The sequence below is a fragment of the Cupressus sempervirens genome, chromosome 3, assembly GCF_028749045.1.
Source record: "Cupressus sempervirens isolate cs-2001-9-10 chromosome 3, ASM2874904v1, whole genome shotgun sequence".
NCBI classification, from domain to species: domain Eukaryota; kingdom Viridiplantae; phylum Streptophyta; class Pinopsida; order Cupressales; family Cupressaceae; genus Cupressus; species Cupressus sempervirens.
Genome location: NC_143120.1, coordinates 976,645,556 through 976,665,229, shown reverse-complemented (window position 1 = coordinate 976,665,229; position 19,674 = coordinate 976,645,556). Strand labels below are relative to the sequence as shown.

The 19,674-nt window shown below is 40.2% G+C and overlaps 1 protein-coding gene across 1 annotated transcript in view; it reads right to left on the bottom strand.

Moving 5' to 3' along the window:
• Nucleotides 1-18,908, bottom strand: part of LOC149570019 (uncharacterized) — a 114,229-nt gene extending 95,321 nt beyond the window's left edge. Inside the window, exons 1-2 of the mRNA XM_089822680.1 lie at nt 18,637-18,908; nt 18,285-18,412 (exon numbers count right to left, since the gene is read on the bottom strand). The gene's annotated coding sequence lies outside the window, so the exon portion shown is untranslated. The remainder of the gene's footprint in view (nt 1-18,284; nt 18,413-18,636) is intronic.
• Nucleotides 18,909-19,674: the final 766 nt, after the last annotated feature.

The window sequence follows — 19,674 nt, the reverse complement described above, 5'->3', positions numbered from 1 at the left end:
CAAGTTACCATACGAAACTTTGTAAGGCACTGTATGGGTTGTTAAATCATTACCCATACAGAAAATTTCCATCATTCCTAGCCTACGGATTTCTTGTATAGAAGCAATGTACGGATTTTAGTTATCAGTCACTGTACGGTTCTTTGAATTCAGCAGAGGGTTATAAAATTTGGTTTCCGGCAAATTCATTATTGAATGCCAAGTATGGGTTTTTAAGGAAGCAGTGTACGGCCTCTTCCTTATTAGTCATAGTACGAAATTCTGCAGCCAAGTAATTGTACGGATTTCCATCCATATCATATGCACGGATTGGGATTATGAGATCACAGGTTCTAAAGATTGGAGTACGGATTTCAGCAGTAAACAAGGTGGTTTTTCTAGTGTATCAGTTCTAGTCGGATTCAGCATACTGTGGTCCCTATACGGCTAATCATTGAAGGATATTGAAAATACCACCGTACGGTATTGAAAATATTGTTGTACGAATCCGTACATTTGGAAAAAGAGAAGAAGAATATAATAACTAACCTACAAGAATATGGAGACTACAGGCAAACGAAAGTGGAGAAGGCAACTAGAACAATCTGAAGGCATGAGCATGTCGTGTGCAGGTAACCAGAATGAGGGCTCGAATGGCAACAAGCAGAAGAGTAAGATTACGGCACCTGCAGCAGCTGAAGTCACGCCACAGACTATACAATTTGAAGGGTTGAGTGGAACGGATTGCCAGAAATGGTGGCAAGAAACCCCTGATGATCATCCAATAAAAGCAAGCATCAGAAGAGCACAGGTTGAATGGGCCATTCAAATGCCTGTTTTTTGCATTCGAGATTATGAAGGGTATCTGCGTGCCATGATTGAGACATATGGCAGAGCTTCTCGGAGGAGCACATCTCAATATCTGGCCAGGAACTTTGTGGTCTCATTCAAGGCAGCCGATTTCACACGTATTTTTGGCATTCCAGGGCCGCAGGGCAAAAAAGTTCAGCCGAAGAAAATTCCTAAGGATGGAAAGCTATTTTTAATTAGATTAGTATGTGGAGATTTGACTGAAGCAGAACAGGCAGCATTAGCTGAGATATCAAAGGGAAGGGGTTTAAAGAAAATCGACGTTCGAGAGGGGCCATGACAATGTTTGATGGACTTGGTCAAGAGCAAGCTCACAGGATCCTCTAGGGCATCCAATATCTCATTTCCACAGGTGTCCATGATGAACGGAATAATGACCGAGAAAGCGTACGATTGGGCGTCTGTGCTGGCCGAGCGGATGCATGAGTTTATGACTCTCCAGCACAAGACCTTCTATATGCCCCACTACGCAATTGGTCTCTTCCTCGATGCTGCAGCACAGATAATCCCAACGGATGAGTTAGAGGCAAAGCCTGGACCACTTGCTCCAGGAGAACCTCCTATCATGTGGTGGAAGCACTTGGATACAACCACTAGGCAGAAGGGTTTTGCAGGCCAAAAGAGGCCTTGGATGGACATGGCAGGTGAGACAGACAGCGACCGATAGGAGACATCTTCTGAGGAGGACAATGTGGAGGAAGAAGAAGGGGAAGGCGAGGATGATGAGGAGGTTCAGGTTGTCACAGCTACCCCCTTGTTGTTTCCGCGCACAACAGTTCCTGTGACTTTTGGGTTGGTATCAGGAGTTCTACACATGGCTCACATTCCTGGGTTTGGACAAACACGATGACCGATATTGATGAATGGTGTATCCCAAGCAGTTACACTAGCCGCACTATGGCAACACGAGGTACGGCCTTCTCCTGTCCGGTCGAGAGTTGGATTTGCTGTAGGCTTTGCTCAGCTGACAACACCCGTCACCCGAGAGACTTCATCAGCCCCTGCTAAAGCACTTCCGATAGCAACACCCATGGCACCTGCTATATCTCGGCCAACAGCAGTAGTTACCGTAGCACAGTCAGTAGAAGTTCGAGAACCTTCAGTAGAGAACGTACCAGAGGAAGGAATGCAGGAGTGCACGGACTCAGCACAGTCCGAACGACCTCAGGTGATGGATAGAACTAGTGTTTTTCTGAGGCAACAATTCCAACTCGTTCCTGACACGCGTGGCCCGTCCATTCAGTCTCCCAGCTATTCCGGAGTAGCACCTGCAGTACTAGAGCTTCAACCTCAGGAGCAGGGAATGCCACAGGCCGTGGTTGCGCCGTCAGCAAAGGAGGCCGCACCGGCTGTGGGCATGGGTTCCCTTGATGACAAGGCGAATAGTGATACCAAATGGTCATTGGAAGGCTTCGCCAAAGAGGATTATGGGTCGGATGAGGACAGGTGCAGGGACTACCTCAGGACTATGAAGTCTACGTTGAAGAAGGGGCATGATGTGGCAATTCAGGCTCTGACTCGATGGAGGGAGTGGCATTTGATCCGAGCGTATATTCGTGGGGTTTGTCCTCAACGATTTTAGACTTGTTTTGTGGATAGAGGTTGGTCGACTGTTGAGACACCAGAGATGTTGGCAGATTGGGCCACTGAGCCAGAGTTGGGACCGGGTGACACTTCGCTGATGAAGCTGGCACATGAGATCGTTGGATTGTACAAAGAGGTTTACTATGCTCGGCAGCGCACGGAGGCAGATAAGGCAGCGAACAGTATTGAAGCTCAGAGATCCCTAATGGTTGAGAAAGAAGCAAGAGAAAAGTTAGCCACCGACTTGGCCGACCAGCAGGCAGCATGGGCAACAGAGCGAGCAGCACTATTGAAGGATATGGCAGCAGTTGTACAGGATAAGGACGCGGCTATCCGGGATAAAGATGAGGCAAAGCATGAGTTGCAGTTGGCCAGGAGACAGGCTATGGATGCCACGCTTCTACTAAAGGAGGCCGTAGAGGTTAATTCACAGATTCAAACATATCTGCGCATCCGAACAGACCAAGTGTATGAGCTACGTCATCAGCAGCACTCGTCTGAGACACCTCCTTCTTCTCTCTAGTATTTCTTTTATTGTTTGTGGGTTGCCTCCTAATATTGTTAGTCGTCAGGAGATGACTTTTCCTTTTGGGGGGGATGATGTCGTCAATAGAAATTGTGTATCAACCGACAAGTCCTTCGAAAAGGTTCTTGTATGTAGCCCACGGGTCCCTTCGGAAACGTTCTTGTATGTAGCCAACGGGTCCCTTCGGAAAGGTTCTTGTATGTAGCCGATGGGTCCCTTTGGGAAAGTTCTTGTATGTAGCCGACGGGTCCCTTCGGGAAGGTTCTTGTTATGTAGCCAATGGGTTCCTTCGAGAAGGTTATTGTCATGTAGCCGACAGACCCCTTCGGGAAGGTTCTTCGAAAAGTATTTATACCCCCTTCGGGAAGCATTGTAATCATCAAATCTTATCAAGCATAAAGTATTGTTTGGCATATGCGAATAATAATAAGAAGTTCTGCTATTCATATCTATTGTCTGTGCGTTGATTTCTTTACCCAGTACGGTAAACAGTATGTTGATAGAGGAAAATCTATTGAAACTTTTGTAGGCAAAGAATAAACCTTAAGAAGGTATTATTTGGGCCGGTTTAATCCTTAATAGTAATTTCCTATTCTGATTGGCAAATTCAAAGTTTCAATATATAGTTTTGGTTGTCACTGAATATACTATATTCAAAAGGAATATGACTGCCATATTTGTTGACTAATTCAGCTGCCATAGTCTGGATTTTCAACAATGGTAAGGAGCCAATTTGATTAAATGATGAGTACAAACATTTAAGGAATCACAAAGGTTCATGAAATGGCCACATGGAATAAAGGGCCAAATTTTGTGAACCCTAGCTATTCATCGAGGGATTGTGGGAAGCAAACAAACTACCAACATCCTTTTAGACAGGTCAAATCTCTCTCCAATTATAGAGATGCACTTTTAACAGAATATCAGTTCTCTATAAGGAGTTCAATGAAGTGTTGAGCTGGTTGCAATAAGTCATGAGCAGGCAAGGAGCGACAGCAATATGACTTCATAGTCTACCAATGCTTGGCATCCATTTCAATGACTACTCTCCAAAAAGTTTTGAATATATTAGTCTTAACATAATGTTCACATAAGAATAGAATGGTTGAATCAAAGCTAATTTCATTGTGCATCTATTGTTAACTACAATTTTAAGTGCCTCTGAAGAAAGGATATTAACCAAAATAATAAAGGATAAATCCAAATGTACTAGAATCAACAAAGCATTTAATACAAATATCATACATACCAAAGTTGGCCAGGGAAACCAATATTCTTTTATTCATTACCAAAAACAACTAATACATCATTCATGTTCTCAGTGTTCTTAAATAGAGGTTGGTTGGTTAGGAAGAGCAACAGACACATCCCCTTACTATCAACTACCCAATCCCAAACTAATTATCTTTAATTACATCATTGTATTATTATGTCCTACATCTATCCCCCTCCCAAAAAAAAGTCTTCTTCCAAACGACTAACCAGCAAAATCCAAAAGAAAACTATACTTCCAAAAGTAGGGTAGGAGGACATCCCTAAATTGGATGCCTGTTTGTGGATATGCTGTAAATCTCATTCAGCAGCCAATTGCTTAGCTCGAACTCCTTGAAGCAAACGCAAGGCATCCATTCTAACCTTTTATGCTACAACCAATTTGGCTTCCAAAGTTACTTTCTCAGCCTATCATTCTGCTTGTCAACTCCTTTTCTTCTTCCAGTCTCTTTGTCAAGTCCTTTTCCTGCAGCAATGCAAAGAAGGTGCCTCTAAATGCTTGCTCCATCCAGGCCAGTGACTTCATGAGAGGTGGTTGCTCAAGTGTCGTGGGTACAATATGTTCGGTCTTCCATATTACTGCTGCTTGATCATTCCCAACTCCACTCCGCATAAGCAAACTCCAATTAGTGGAGCAATCAATCTTCATAAATGCTACTAGTGACTTTGTTGCTCTGATGATGGCTTCTAAGTTCTGCCCCTAACCTTGTTTTATGATCTCCTTAGTGCTCCACTCCATGCCTTCTAACTCTTTAAGGAAGTTTTCAGCTTTTTCCTCAAATGAAAGCATTGTCATTCCTACTTCTACTGGTTCCAAGTGCTCCTCTTGAGTTTCCTTTCGATCCTCCATCTCCATTTCCAAGGGAGTTGGCTAAGGGGAAGGTATCATTTCAAATTTTTCCATCAATTTATTAGCTTCTACCAACAGTGTGTCCTCATCTTGTGCTACTGGCGTAACTATACTTGTTTCCTTCATGGGCTTAGCACCATGTACTTCCTTCTTGCTAGTAGATTGAACTAGCAGGGAAATTGGCTAAGCCACCTCAATGCCATTTTGTGTCTCTAGCCTAACACTATGTGCAGCCTTCTTATGGCACCAAAGATCTATTATCTTAGTGTGAGGCAACTGACTCAAAGCAACAAAGTTCACTGGAATGGAAATGCATTTCACACCCCATTAAGGAAGTAGTTGTTCACTTGTTGCTTTTGTACCTGCTCCTCGCATCCCTTCTTTCTTGCCCTTTAACAACACCTGCTCCTTATGGACTCCTTCTGCAACGTCCATACTCCCCTTCATTCCAACATTCTTCGTACTAGCACCCTTTATACCAACATCCTTCATACCACTATCCTCTAAACCAACACCAACATCCTCTATACCAACACCATCATCCCTTGTACCAGGTGTAAGGACTTCTTTAGTATAGCCTCCTTCCTCCACTCTCCCCTCTATAGAACAAGCCAACGTATCATTGCCTCCAATTCGGCCCTCATGGATTTTTGCATACTCAAGAATGACTCGTGGCAATGGACCTCCATCTGTTGGTAAAAATGTAACCCAGGTGTGCCCTTGAGATGGCTTAGTCGAAATTCCTCTTTGTTTGATTCATCTAAAAAAGATGCTCCTTTACTTGTCTCTTCTTCAACCTAACTCCCATCCTCTCCATCCATGATTTGTGTTTGAACACAAATGTCAAGTACTGTCATTTGCTTTAGTTTCCTTTTCCTTGGCTCTCCCCCTCCTAGCCCCATTCCAAAGATATCTAGGTGAAACTAATATGCAATGGTTTCTTTATAAGGTTCTACTTTCCTAGCTGGTACAAATGTCCTCCTATGCTCTGAGGCTACCTGCATTCACAGTACTTTGAGGAATAATGTGTAATGTTCCCGTTATAAAATAAATTATGTATCAAACTATTGTTAATGGGTTGATTGATTTAATTTATCTCGAACCCATTTTTATTTTTGTTTCCATAGTTGTGTCGTCGTCAGCTACCTTTGTACACCCTCAAAAAGTTTTCCCGACAGGTACTTAAGCACGACTTGTAGGTAGTCTTTAGGTATGCATTATTAAATTATTTCTTTATACTGTGAACTCTAGTTGGGATTCTCTGTTATTCGCCATCTTGGAAGTGAAAGATCTTCCCTATTTGGTCTTTTTGGTTTCGGTGGGATTTAATCCTCAACCTATTCCATCACCTGTAACACTTCGCTTGGATCTGGCAAATCGAAGCATCATCTTTCAGCATATATAAATTGAAGGATTGTTCATAGTCAAGTTCTCTATTATTGTGTCTGAATCTATTAATGTAGGAACAAGATTGCACTCTCTGTATGACACAGATACTTAAGCGTGTGGCCTCTAGACACTTTTGTACAGCTTCCTATTTACCCATACGGCATTCATTCCTACCATCTCTCCACACCATCATACTTTGCTCTCAACCTTTATCTATCCACCGTACGACCTACTGTATGGCCATCCTGACACTCACCTCTTACACTTAACCTTCCATCACCATCGTACACCGTCTTTAACCACCGTCCGGCCCTCCTTAAGCCACCGTACGGCCCTCTTTCATTCCGTATGGCCTCCTTATTGTATGTTGTACAGCCTCTAAGGTGTTTTCCAATGTACCTTCACTCTCTCTCTCAACTTCACCATACTGCATCCCTCCACTAGCCATCATACGGTCCTTCAATCCATACCGTACAGACTCATCCGTACACCACTTGCACATCCCTTCCTCTTGAACCGTATGACATACTTCTAGGCAACCTACCACACTGTATGGACCCATTACAAGAACACATATACAAGCATTATTACCAAACAATTTCTTCATCGTGTTTACACATTGCATTGCTAGCATAGAACATTATAGTGGTATCAGAGCACTTCGATCCTGCTAGCCTGTGAATAGTGAATGAGAGTTTATAGCCGGAAGAAACAAAGAAACCATTCCGTTAATAGAATGGTTGTCAAACCAAAACCAACAGTTGTCGAACTCGTGGCACTACTGAGAGAACTTGCAAAGAATCATGCACAAATCACCGATACTCAACGACTCATGGAAGAGACTCTCAAAAAGTTGGCAAACAATAAAATATCCAAAGAACAAAATGGTTATAGCACAGACTCGATGTCAGGTAAAACAAACCCTCATCCAGCACGCTCTTGACCTTCCATGTCATCTTTTCGAGCACCACATTGAGGAAAACTATCAACCTTTGAAGAGATGCAAGAACAACTAAAAGAAGACTGGAAGAATGCGAATTTTGAGGAAGATATATCCTACAAAGATGATGCAAATCTGAGAATGAGATATTCGGGAGGCAGAAACCGATGATATTTTAACAATGATCTCAAAAGAAAGTTGAGTAAAATAAATCTGTCTCCATTTGATGGATCTGGATCCATATTTGCACAAGTGTGGGAAATGAAGGCCGATACTTACTTCCAACTTAATCCCATGCCAGAAGAAGAAGCAATTAAATTTGCGGCACTGCACTTGAAGGGAGTTGCACATAAATGGTAGCATCACGGCACCATCACAATGGGGCATGATCAAATAAATACTTATGAGGAATTCACTGAGAGATTGATAGATCGATTTGATGGTAAAGATTTAGAACTCAATTTCAAAGATTTGGCACAGCTAAGACAAATTGGACCGGTTGACCGATACATTGCAAAATTTTAAAAACTCTCTGTTTTGGTCACAGACATTTATGAAAAAGGACAAGTAGTACTCTTCATAGACGAACTGACAGAACCACTATAAGGTTGGGTAAAGGGGTTCAATCCTACAACCCTATCGGAGGCCATTAAGAAGGCACAGAGTATGGCATCATCATCGACGTCATCCTCTCGAAGTTACATCCCAAACCACCAACATTTCCGAGGGACAAAAATAATAAACCTCCACCCAAGAAGTCGTCATTAGACGAAGCTACCAAACAGGAACTCCAAAGGAAGAAATTATGTTTCAACTGCAAGGGACCTTGGGAACTTGGCCACAGATGCCTCGGAAAAGGAAAAATACACTACATTGAATCGTGTCCGATGATGAGGACGAATAGGAAGAAACACTCATTGAAGACACCCAACATCACGACGACAGCAACATGGCTAGTTTGAACCGCACGGAAAGGATTGCAGCATTGGTACAATGTAGAGGGACTATCGCCCTGGCCAGTAGCTCGAGATGCACAATTTTTCATGTACGAGGAACCCTTCAAGGACAAAGGGTTATGGTGATGCTTGACAACGGAGCCACTCCAAACTTCATAAACCCATCTCTGGCGAAGCGTAGAGGTCTACCTACGGAGACACACATAGGATTTCAGGTCAAGGTTGCCGAAGGGACTCTTTTGCCCTAGACACACCTTGTTCCTCAACTCAATATCACAATGGCAAATCACACGGTGATCGAGGATTTCTTCATAGTGGACCTTGATGACGTGGAGATTATTTTGAGCATACAGCAGATGGAGACACTTGATGAATACACTCAAAGCTTCAAACGGATGGATTTCACTTTTGTTGTCAATGGAAAGAAGGTTGTTCTCCGCAGAATGGCAAATGAGAGTCCGAAGGAAGTTTCTGCTCATCAAATGGAGGCAATTTTTCGACGTAAAGACATTGCATGGGATGCACATTGTTTTGTCTCAACGGAACCTATAAAAGGGCAACGGACACCTCCACAGGATAATGACCTCCAGGGTATTTTGAATAAACATGATAAAGTTTTCATTGACATTCCTCCTAGCACACCGCCTCATCAAGGGTTTGAACATACTATCGAGTTGGAAGCAGGAGCCAAGCCGATCATAACCACACCGTACCGCCATCCCAAGAAATTCAAAGATGAGATCGAAAAGGCAATTCAGGATGGATCCATCCCAATTCTAGCCCTTTCACATCATCTGTGGTATTGGTCAAAAAAAAAGGTCGAGATAATGCGCATGTGTGTGGAGTACCGTGCGTTGAACAAAAAAACAATAAATAATAGATATCTCATTCCAAGGATAGATCAATTGCTAGACGAATTGCATGGCACAGTCTATTTTTCGAAAATAGATCTCTGTTCCAAATACCATCAGATCTACATGAGGGAGAATGACATAAAAAAGACGGTCTTCCATTGTCACTATGGGCATTATGAGTTTCTAGTCATGCTGTTCAAATTGACAAATGCACCTGCTACATTCCAATCATGCATGAATTGCATTTTCAACAAACAATTGCATAAGTACTTATTTGATATTTTTTGATGATCTTATTTATAGCAGGACATAGGAGGAGCACATAAACATTTGGAGGAAGTCCTAAGGATCAAGGAGGAACAATCTTTGTTCGCCAAGCAATCCAAGTGTGAATTTGGTATGATAGAAATATTGTACCTGGGGCATGTTGTTAGTAAATACGGGGTTCAAGTTCATTAGGAGAAAATTCAGGCTGTCCTTGATTGGCCTCCCCCAAAATCACTCTCGGAATTGCGAGGATTTTTCGGATTGTGCAATTATTACCGGAAGTTCGTTAAAGGATTCTCTCAACTCAGCGCAACCTTAACAGATCTTACAAGGAAGGGATCTTTCCAATGGAACGAAAAGGCACAACTCACTTTTGATAAACTGAAAGAGGCAATGAGCACTTGTCTTGTACTTGCATTACCCGATTTCACTTGACCATTCATTTTGGAGTGCAACGCATTTAGAGAAAGCATTGACATGGTACTAATGCAAGATAAACACCCCATAGCTTATGAGAGCAAGAAGCTTACACAAGCGGAACGCTTATACTCCATCTACGACAAAGAAATGTTGGTCATCGAACATGCACTAACCAAGTTTCGACAGTATCTAGTGGGTGCCAAGTTTGTCGTCCGTATGGATTACAACAATTTGAGATATTTTCTGGAGCAACGGGACTTTAAAAAATGCAACAAAAATGGGTAAGCAAGGTTCAAGCTTTTGATTTTGACATTGAATATGTGAAAGGAAAGAACAATGTGGTTGTAGATGCCTTCTTTAGGAAACCCGCTATCTACTCACTAAACTAGATTTCAACTTACTAGAAGGCACATTTGTTGGTAGAATATTTCAAAAACACATTTTCCTGCAAGCTAATGGATGGCGACACCCAGGATGATCGGTACAAAGTGGTGGATGACATTATCTACTATAAGAATCGGATATTTTTAGTGCCGGAATCCAAATTGAAGCGTAAAATCTTGAAGGAAGTATAGGACTCACCCTTGGCAAGACACCGGAGTTTTCTCAAAAGTTACAAAAGTCTTTGGGAGAGGTTTTCATGGAAAGGACTAAAGGGAGACATGTTGCAATATGCAAGAGAGTGTCTGGTCTGCCAACAGAGCAAATCCAAACATACTCTACCTGCTGGGTTACTACAACCTCTACCAATTCTAGAACATAAGTGGGAAAGTATCTCAATGGATTTCATAACGAGGCTTCCCAACGTGAACGGAAAGGATTGTATTTTTGTAGTGGTTGACAGATTGACAAAGTACGGACATTTCTTCGTCATCCCCTCAAATTTTCAGGCCACACAAGTTGTTGATCTATTTTTTAGAGAAGTCTTTCGCCTGCACGGGTTACCCCGAAACTTTGTCAATGATCGAAATGGGCTATTCATCAATATCTTCTAGATAGAATTGTTTCGGATGGTAGGGACAGAATTGTCACCAAGTACTAATTACCACTTGCACACAGACAGACAAGAGGAGATTGTGAACAAGTGGCTCGAAGGTTACCTTCGAAACTACGTTTCAGCACAACAGGTGTGGGTCAAATGGATACATCTAGGGGAATATTGCTACAATACCACATACCATATGTCCATTGGAATGGCACCATTCAAAGCTCTATACAGGTACGAACCCCTTTCCTTCATCAACACAATTTTGGGTGACAGTCGCGCACCAAGGACGAGGGACTAGCTTTAGAAGGGATAGGACATATTGAGATGCTTGAAGGAAAACTTACAGTGGGCACAAAATCAATAGAAGATGTACGCAAACAAACACCGAATGGAAAGGAGTTTTGAAGTAAGGGACTTAGTCTATCTCCAACTCTAGCCATATCAACAATCTTCATTGAAAGAAAAGGGAAAAGAAAAATTGAAGCCACAATTTCATGGCCCATATCGTGTAGTTCGTCACGTTGGTGAAGTCGCATACAAGTTGGAACTTCTGGAGGGAAGTCGTATTCATAACATTTTTCATGTTCTATGCCTAAAGGTCATAGGGCAGAACGTCACAGTAGCTACAAACCTTCCACCACTCAATGAAGAAGGAAAGCTCATATTAGAACAAGTCGAGATCATCAAAGTACGTGAGAAGACTCTGCAGAACTACACGGTGAAGGAATATTTGGTGCGTTGGAAACACTTGCAATTGGACAACGCGATGTGGGAGGGCAAGCACATTCTCCAACAGTCGGCATTGCATTTGCTTGAGGACATGCAAAATTTGGGACAGGAGGACTGTAATGTTCCAATTATAAAATAAATTATATATCAAACTATTGTTAATGGGCTGATTGATTTAATTTATCTCGGACCCATTTTTATTTTTGTTTCCGTAGTTGTGTTGTCGCCGGCTATCTTTGTACACCCTCAAAAAATTTTCCCAACAGGTATTCAAGCACAGGTTGTAGGTAGTCTTTAGGTATGCATTATTGGGTTATTTCTATATACTGTGAATTCCAATTGGGATTCTCTGTTGTTTGCCATTTTGGAAGTGAAAGATCTTCCCTATTTGGTCTTTTCAGTTTCGGTGGGATTTAACCCTCACCCTATTCTGTCACTTGTAACACTTAGCCCGGATCTGGCAAATTGGAGCATTATCTTTCGACATATATAAATTGAAGGATTGTTCGTGTTCAAGTTCTTTATTATTGTGTCTGAATCTATTAATGTTGGAACAAGATTGCATTCTCTGTGTGATGCAGATACTTAAGCGAGTGGCATCTAAACACTTCTGTACGGCTTCCCATTTACTCGTACGGCATTCATTCCTACCATCTCCCCACACCATCGTACTTCCCTCTCAACCTTTATCTATCCACTGTACAGCCATCATAGCACCCACCTCTTACACTTAACCTTCCATCACCAGCATACTCCATCTTTAACCACTGTCCTTAAGCCACCGTATGGCCCTCTTTCACTCCATATGACCTCCAAGGTGTTTTCCACCGTACCTTCACTCTCTCCCTCAACTTCACCATACTGCATCCCTCCACCAACCATTGTACGGTCCTTCAATCCATACTGTACAAACTCATCCGTACACCACCTACACATCCCTTCCTCTTCAACCGTACGGTGTACTTCCAGGCAGCCTCCCACACCGTACAGACCCATTGCAAGAACACATATACAGACATTATTACCAAACAATTTGCTAATCGTGTTTACACACTGCACCGCTAGCACAGAACATTATATAATGCTATGGCATGATGGGGAATGAAGAATGCTTAATGTTGTAACTGCAGGAATTCTCTTAATCAATCTGACAAAACTTGTGCCCAATTGTAAGCCTTTCCCATATTTAGTCCATTTACTATTGGTAACATCCAAATGGTAATATCAAACATGTGGCTTCCACCAGTTAGTTTGCCCTTCACCAAGTCTACGATGCACCTCCATTCACCATTGGCTATGAATATTTTCTTCAACCCCTAAGTGTTATTCTTACTCAAAATGTTGTCCCAATCCTCTTCTGTAAGATCATTCTTGCACATCAGTCCTAGTCATTTCTTATTTTCTTCCATTGTCATCTTTGTTGGAGTTTTTGTTGCATCGTGCCCTTTGTTAGAAACCCCAAATACTTTATTTATCTCTTTTGGAGAATATGAAATAGTGAGGGTTTGCTAAAAATATTGAATGACAAAGCTATGCTCTTTCTTGTCATATCCAATAACCATAGTTCTCAACACAGGGTCAAATTACTTTAAATCAAAAATGGGCATAAAAATGATTCTATCTACCTCTGCTTTTTGTAATGCCTCCTTGAGTACATGGTTCTCTGCATTCTCCCACCATGTTCAGCACTCCCTCCCTACTACACTTTCAAATGTGATGTTGGCAGCTGTGATGTTTTCTGCATTCTTCCCCTTATCCTTCTTTGTCTATTCCCTCCTATCGGACTGTGTTCCCTACTATCGGGAGGGTTTCATGGGTGCTTGGTCTAGAGACTTCTCCTTCTCCCCTAGCTCCTCCTCTCTGTGACTAGAACTTTATTCCTAAGTATAGTAGTGTTCCCTACATGTCGAGGTCATAAGATCCGTCCACCCTTCTTTCCTTCTCCATCCTTCTGAGATTGCCAAACTAGCAATGCCCTTTATTATATTTCAATTAAACTCTCTTTGAGTTGATTTGGCTCCTGGGATTGATTAACAAGTTCTCTTAAGTAACGAAGTCTTTCATCCTGTTCCCTATTCCGTAGGAGTCACTACAAGGCAGTTTCCCCCTCTGCTTCTTCTTGTACTCTCCTTGGGTCCTTGTTTGGCAGTAGCGGCATGAATTATTTTATTGTTTGTTTGTCTTCCTTGGATTTTCTCTCTCTTGAAGTTCCTATGTATTTCTTTCAGTCATTGTTGGAGCACTTGTTGCCTTCTCCGCTATCTTTGTGCTTCGGCTCTTTCCTCCACGCATACCAAGTTTCTTGCCAGCAACCGAGGAATTTGTCCAAGGTCATACACCACAAGTGGCACCAAAAGCTCATCTCATACAATGCTTTCTGGAACTACTCTCTCTCAAGCTTCCCTTTGCATGTATTGGTTGACAGAGACTTGACTAGGCTACCACCAGATCTTGTGTCACCTCATCCTCCCTTGTGATTGCCTCCTCTTCATCATTTGTTACTTGTATCCGTAGAAGGAATGGTCTACCCATTACTCCATTTTGCCTAATATATGACCTTCAGGATATTAACCAGAATAATAAAGCATACATCCAAATGTACTAGAATCAACAAGCATTTAATACAAATATCATACGTACCATAGTTGACAAGGAAAACCAGTAATCTTTTATTGGTTGCCAAAAAACAACCAGTATATCATTTATGTTCCAATGTTCTTAAATAAAGGTTGGTTGGTTAGGAAGACCAACCGACACATCCCCTCACTATCAACTACCCAACCCCAAACTAACTATATTTAATTACATCATTGTATTATTACACCCTATAGTTCCTACATTGCATGTTGAATGAACAAATTTTAAGTAAGACCCATTATTGCTTGAAAGAACTGCAGCAAATGTGATGCCTAAATTTGTTAACGTTTTGCCTAGAAATAAAGGTAAACAGCAATAAACATAATGAAGAGCAATAAGACTACAATTTATCTTGGGAAAACCCTCGAACTTGAGGGGAAAAATGGAGCCACGCCAAATATATCTCTTTTATTAAATATTAGAGGTCCAAGTACATTGCTTCTAATTGAATACAATATTCATCACACAAAGAAATCATATATATCTTCAATTGAGAGACTCTTCATATCATAACCAAAAGTCTCTTCATTTTCCAAATATGAGTCTCTTCATGTTTCCAACCAAATGTCTCTTTATATGTGACATGTCTATTCTATATTTCCAAACACATGTAGTAATCAGTATATCTCTTGCAGCTACAAACATCAACAAAATTCACATGCAGTAAGCCATTTCTTCTCTACCAAAAAAAGAAAAAGAAAATTTATTAGTGAATGAAAGTAGAAGTTCACAAAACACTAATGAGCACTCTTTATACCCTTAGCAACTTCAATACTAAATCCTTGAAAATATTCAAACAAAATGAGCTGCGGATTACTTAGTTCAAACATGGGCAATGCTGCTCCCGTCAAACTCATGCACGCTCATCAATCCTTCGTTAGTTGTTGCACATCCCTCTACTCAAACCAACTTGCAAAATAAATGATTCCAAAGATCTTGACTCATATGTTCATTACAAAAGAAAGTGTAGATTTGGTATCTACAGGTTTCAAATGATGTTCATTTCCTTTTTTCTAGAGTTATGCATTCCTTTTTAGATGTTCAGCTTCAACATATCGGTGCCCCTGTTTCCTTTTCTTCTTCAATGGCAATGATAAAGGATACTTTTTTGTGGCTACGCCTAGGTATGTCCCAAGTTCACCCCGTAGGAAACCCAAAGCGAGTAGGCCAAACTCTATGTAAGTTTCATCTCATTAAACTTAGGAATTGATTTCAAAGAAGATTGGCATTCTTGGAGATGGTGAAGACAACCTCAAAGTGTTATCAAGCGACCAAGCCATGTTGAGATTATGTGTGTTGCACACATTGCATAATATTGTTATATTGTATTATTTTATTTTATTATGTAATGTTGTATCGAAGAGCACCTAGATGGACGTGCAACATGTAGAGATTCCCATAGAAAATTTTTGATGAGTTGTATTGACACATTGTGATAATATTTGATGTAATTATTTAATATTTGGGAAAAAATTATTAGGTGTCCAATATTAAATGTGGGGTCAATGGGTTTGGTAGCACATGATTTATGTAATACCACTTGGTGGTTTTGTAGGACTTGCTACTATATAAGCAACCACAGAGGTAGTTGTAAAGATAAGATGAGAAGGGCAAAAGGCAAAAAGAAAAGTTGAACAAGACAAGGCTTGACAAGTTAGCCAAGGGAGCCTTTGTGAAGGTTGGAAGCATGGCATGGGATGTGTGAATTCATGCTTCTTCACATAGATTGCTTGGTTGTGGCTATGGCTTTGAAAGTTTCTATGGTTGTATTGCAATAGTTTTTTGCTTAATAATACATAGTGATGGATGCTTTTGGAGGCTAGGTTTTTCCCTCAATGAGGGTTTCTCGGGATATATCTTGTTTCACAATTTTTTTGGATATGTTATCTACTCTCTTGCATGTGGATTTTAAGTGCTTATTTATTTCAAATCTATTATGGGTTATGTGGAAATGGTTAGATTTTTTGTTGCAAGTTTCTTTACAAGCCACTCAATAGGCCCTTTTGAATTTTGTCATGAAACTCTAATTTTGATGTCCCCATCCTTGACATTAATAGCCAACAGCAGTAAGTTAATATCAACCAATTAACATTAAGCATGGAAGTACAATGAAACTTAAAAGAGCTAAAAAATACATAACCAATTAAATAGGCCAACCATCATAAAGGATTATGGTTTGAATGACATCAATTTTTTATATTACATAGAAGTCCAATCTGCAAAAGAGATGTCTTTTCATTATTCAAGAAATGCAACTCCTTCATCCAACAAGGTATAAATGGAGTTTGGACTCACTCCAACAAGGCATCAAAGAATCAATTCAGAGATTATGTCTCCCATTCACCCAAGAAGATGTCAAAAAGGAATTAAGTCCATCTCAGTTATTGGCAAGCATTAGATAACAGCAAGGATATGTTGTAACTTGCCTGATTGAAGACAGCTTTATATAGTCTAGTAGAAGTTAGTACATTCATAGCCTATTTCTTAGTCTCTCGCAATAGCCCCTTTTGGGGACAGGTTGGTTGAAGGGAACAGCTGAAGTAATTCCTCACAAGGTGGGTGAATTCTGAGATAGGGTAAGGGCATGCATTTCTGAAACTTTGAGGGAGCAACCCTAAGATGGGTATGAATGTGTTTTGAAAACCTTAGGGAGCCCACTTGTAGATTGATTTCTAAGTGCCCTATGACAAGCACTCACTATACTCCTTAGTGTTGAATTTAGAAATAAGAAAGTGGGCATAGATATGTTAATTGTCAAATGTATAAAAAATTATTCATTGTTTTCTTAGATTAATTTGATTTAGATGCATACTGATGAATGTTAAAAATTGTAAATTGTACAGTATATTAAACATTGGAAATTGACAGCCTCCTAGTAGGCAACATCACAGAGACTAAGTAAATTGTCATTCCAAGTGCAACCCAAACCCTAATTGGGAATTTTGGGGAAAATCAAGTGAAGTCCCAATAGGGGGCCGGGGCATTACAAAGTCTGTCAACCCCAACAGCAGTCAAGGGAGTGCTCACTCAAATCTGCATCAGCAGGAAACACAGACAAATCAGGGACAACCAGGGGTTAGGAGCTGCTACCACAAGTTCACTTTATTGAATAATTCTCAAACTAGATTTGAGCCATCCTACAGTCCAGAAGATCAACAAGCACACATAACATCAGCCAGCCGATGTTCCAAATCAGCAGCAACTCCAGGCACCTCACCAACATGACTAATCTGAGTGGATATATTCTACCAAGGGCAAACAGCAGCTAGTATAAGACTACCAAATAGTGCCTCCTTTGAAGGTCCCCATAGAGACTCGAAGCGACTTAGAGGTGTTAACAATCAGATCCGCACCATCCAATAACCGGATCCAAGTGGTATGTTTAATGTAATTCCACCATAGAGCGTCAAAACTAGTCATCTAGGCCGAACCTCAGAATGTTGTGCCCAGATCTGAGTGTGACAACAGTCCTAACAGGTTAATTTTAAATTCCATTGTTACATTCAGATATGACCCTGCATAATCATATTTATTGTGAGTATTTGAAGTCTTGAATCTATCCGAGCTGAAATACAGTTTGCAAATCATGAATGTATTTTTTAATCCAACAAAGTTAAAAAGGTTTTGCAGCGATACATTTACTGAATTTTATACTATTATGAGATCGCTATATTGTGAGTGTGCATAACGAACATTGCCAATTAAAAATTCAGCTAGGATTTGCTTAGGGATCTTACATTAACTAATATCGTTAATAGCTTTAACTCCATGGTACTCTTTTGAATCAAAATCCTTGTAAATTTACGGTATATGATCCAACCAAAATGATTCTAATGGCAGAAAGAAGGTGTTTGAGTAGTTTTTGTTAATTGAAATGATGAAATCTATGACTAGCTGCTAGTTTCGTTCAGTAAGTCCTTTTGCAAATCACTGAGAGGTTTTAATTTCTTTAGTTGTTCATGTTTTAAAAATATCAGGTGAGGTTCTGTCCACTATTATAAACAAAGATCAGTTTGAAATTACCTCATGCTTGTTGCCCGAAGACCTGGCCATATATCTTTTGGAAATGGACCTGAATCACGCTACCGAAAAGGTCCCCACTGCCAAGCGTCATGCTACTAGAGATGCCGCATTGCAATTAAACCACAAGCCTGCACAGATAACTCTTATTAACTTAGACTTTTCTGTTTTTAATAAACGGACTTTTAAGAGTTCCGGTGATAATTCTACAAAAGATGATTCACGTCGGTTCTTCAAATTCCAGAGATGCGAATACAATCCTAGAACCAAAACCCTAGATATACTCGTTAACAAAAACATCTTGGAGCAGCATCTTATAATGAAAATTTAAACCACGAAAAAAAATAGTCATTACCTTCTTGAGTTGGCGTTTGTCTCCTACTCGCAAGAAATTTTAAGTATTGATATCAGGAATGGGACTGTCAAATAAAATATCAAAATTAAGATCAAATTAATCTGACCTCTGTCAAAGCTCCAGACTGCGGTATGCGTAGGGATTAGACTTACATCAGGGGAAATTATGCGGTAAAATTTTTAATGTTAATTGCTTTTAGTGCAACGGAAACTAAGCTGCTGTCGCAGCTTCAATTTTTTACAGAAGTACAGAGTTTAACAATCGACGTTGAGCATGCCAGACACGGACAACGGGGAATTTAAAATTTTGAATTAATTTTTGAACATAGGCGGGAAAATTATGCTAAGACGCCGGCTAATCTTTAAATAAAGCACCAAACCAAAACAAAAACGTTTATTACTCCTTGGGTGGAGTTCTTATCTATTAATTTAATTCTACGAAACTATTACAAATAAAAAATAAAAATAAAAGTTCTTGGAAATTGTAATGATATGGAAAAATATTTTATTAAAGTGAGATATTGTTATTTAATTTTTATTTTTTGATTGGTCAATACTAATTTTGCAGGATGGTCTTATTGTTTTTGTTTTTGAGGAAAAAAGTAATTTTCAGGATGGCCTTATTGTTTTTGTTTTTGAGAAAAAAAGGAAAATTTATTTAAGAACATTTGGACATCTTTAAATAGTACGCATAGTAGGAATCATTTGACAAGTGTTGGCATCATCAAGCACGTGTCTAGTATTTTGCATGCATAGTACTTTTTAATTTCTAGTGTTCCTACTTCATGCATTGACCTATTTCAAACGATAATTAGAAGAAAAAAAAATTGCAAAGTGCATTACTACATACAAAATACCTATTGTGATGGACAAGGATATGGTGGTTGTGACCGATGATGGTGACCCTAACATTTTACATTTATGTATCCATTGCTTTCATGGATTGCTTTGATTTGAACTTTAAATTCTTAAGCATATTGATGAAATTAGGTATATCCACTACTATTTAATTTCAATGCTCATAATTTTTTCTCATACA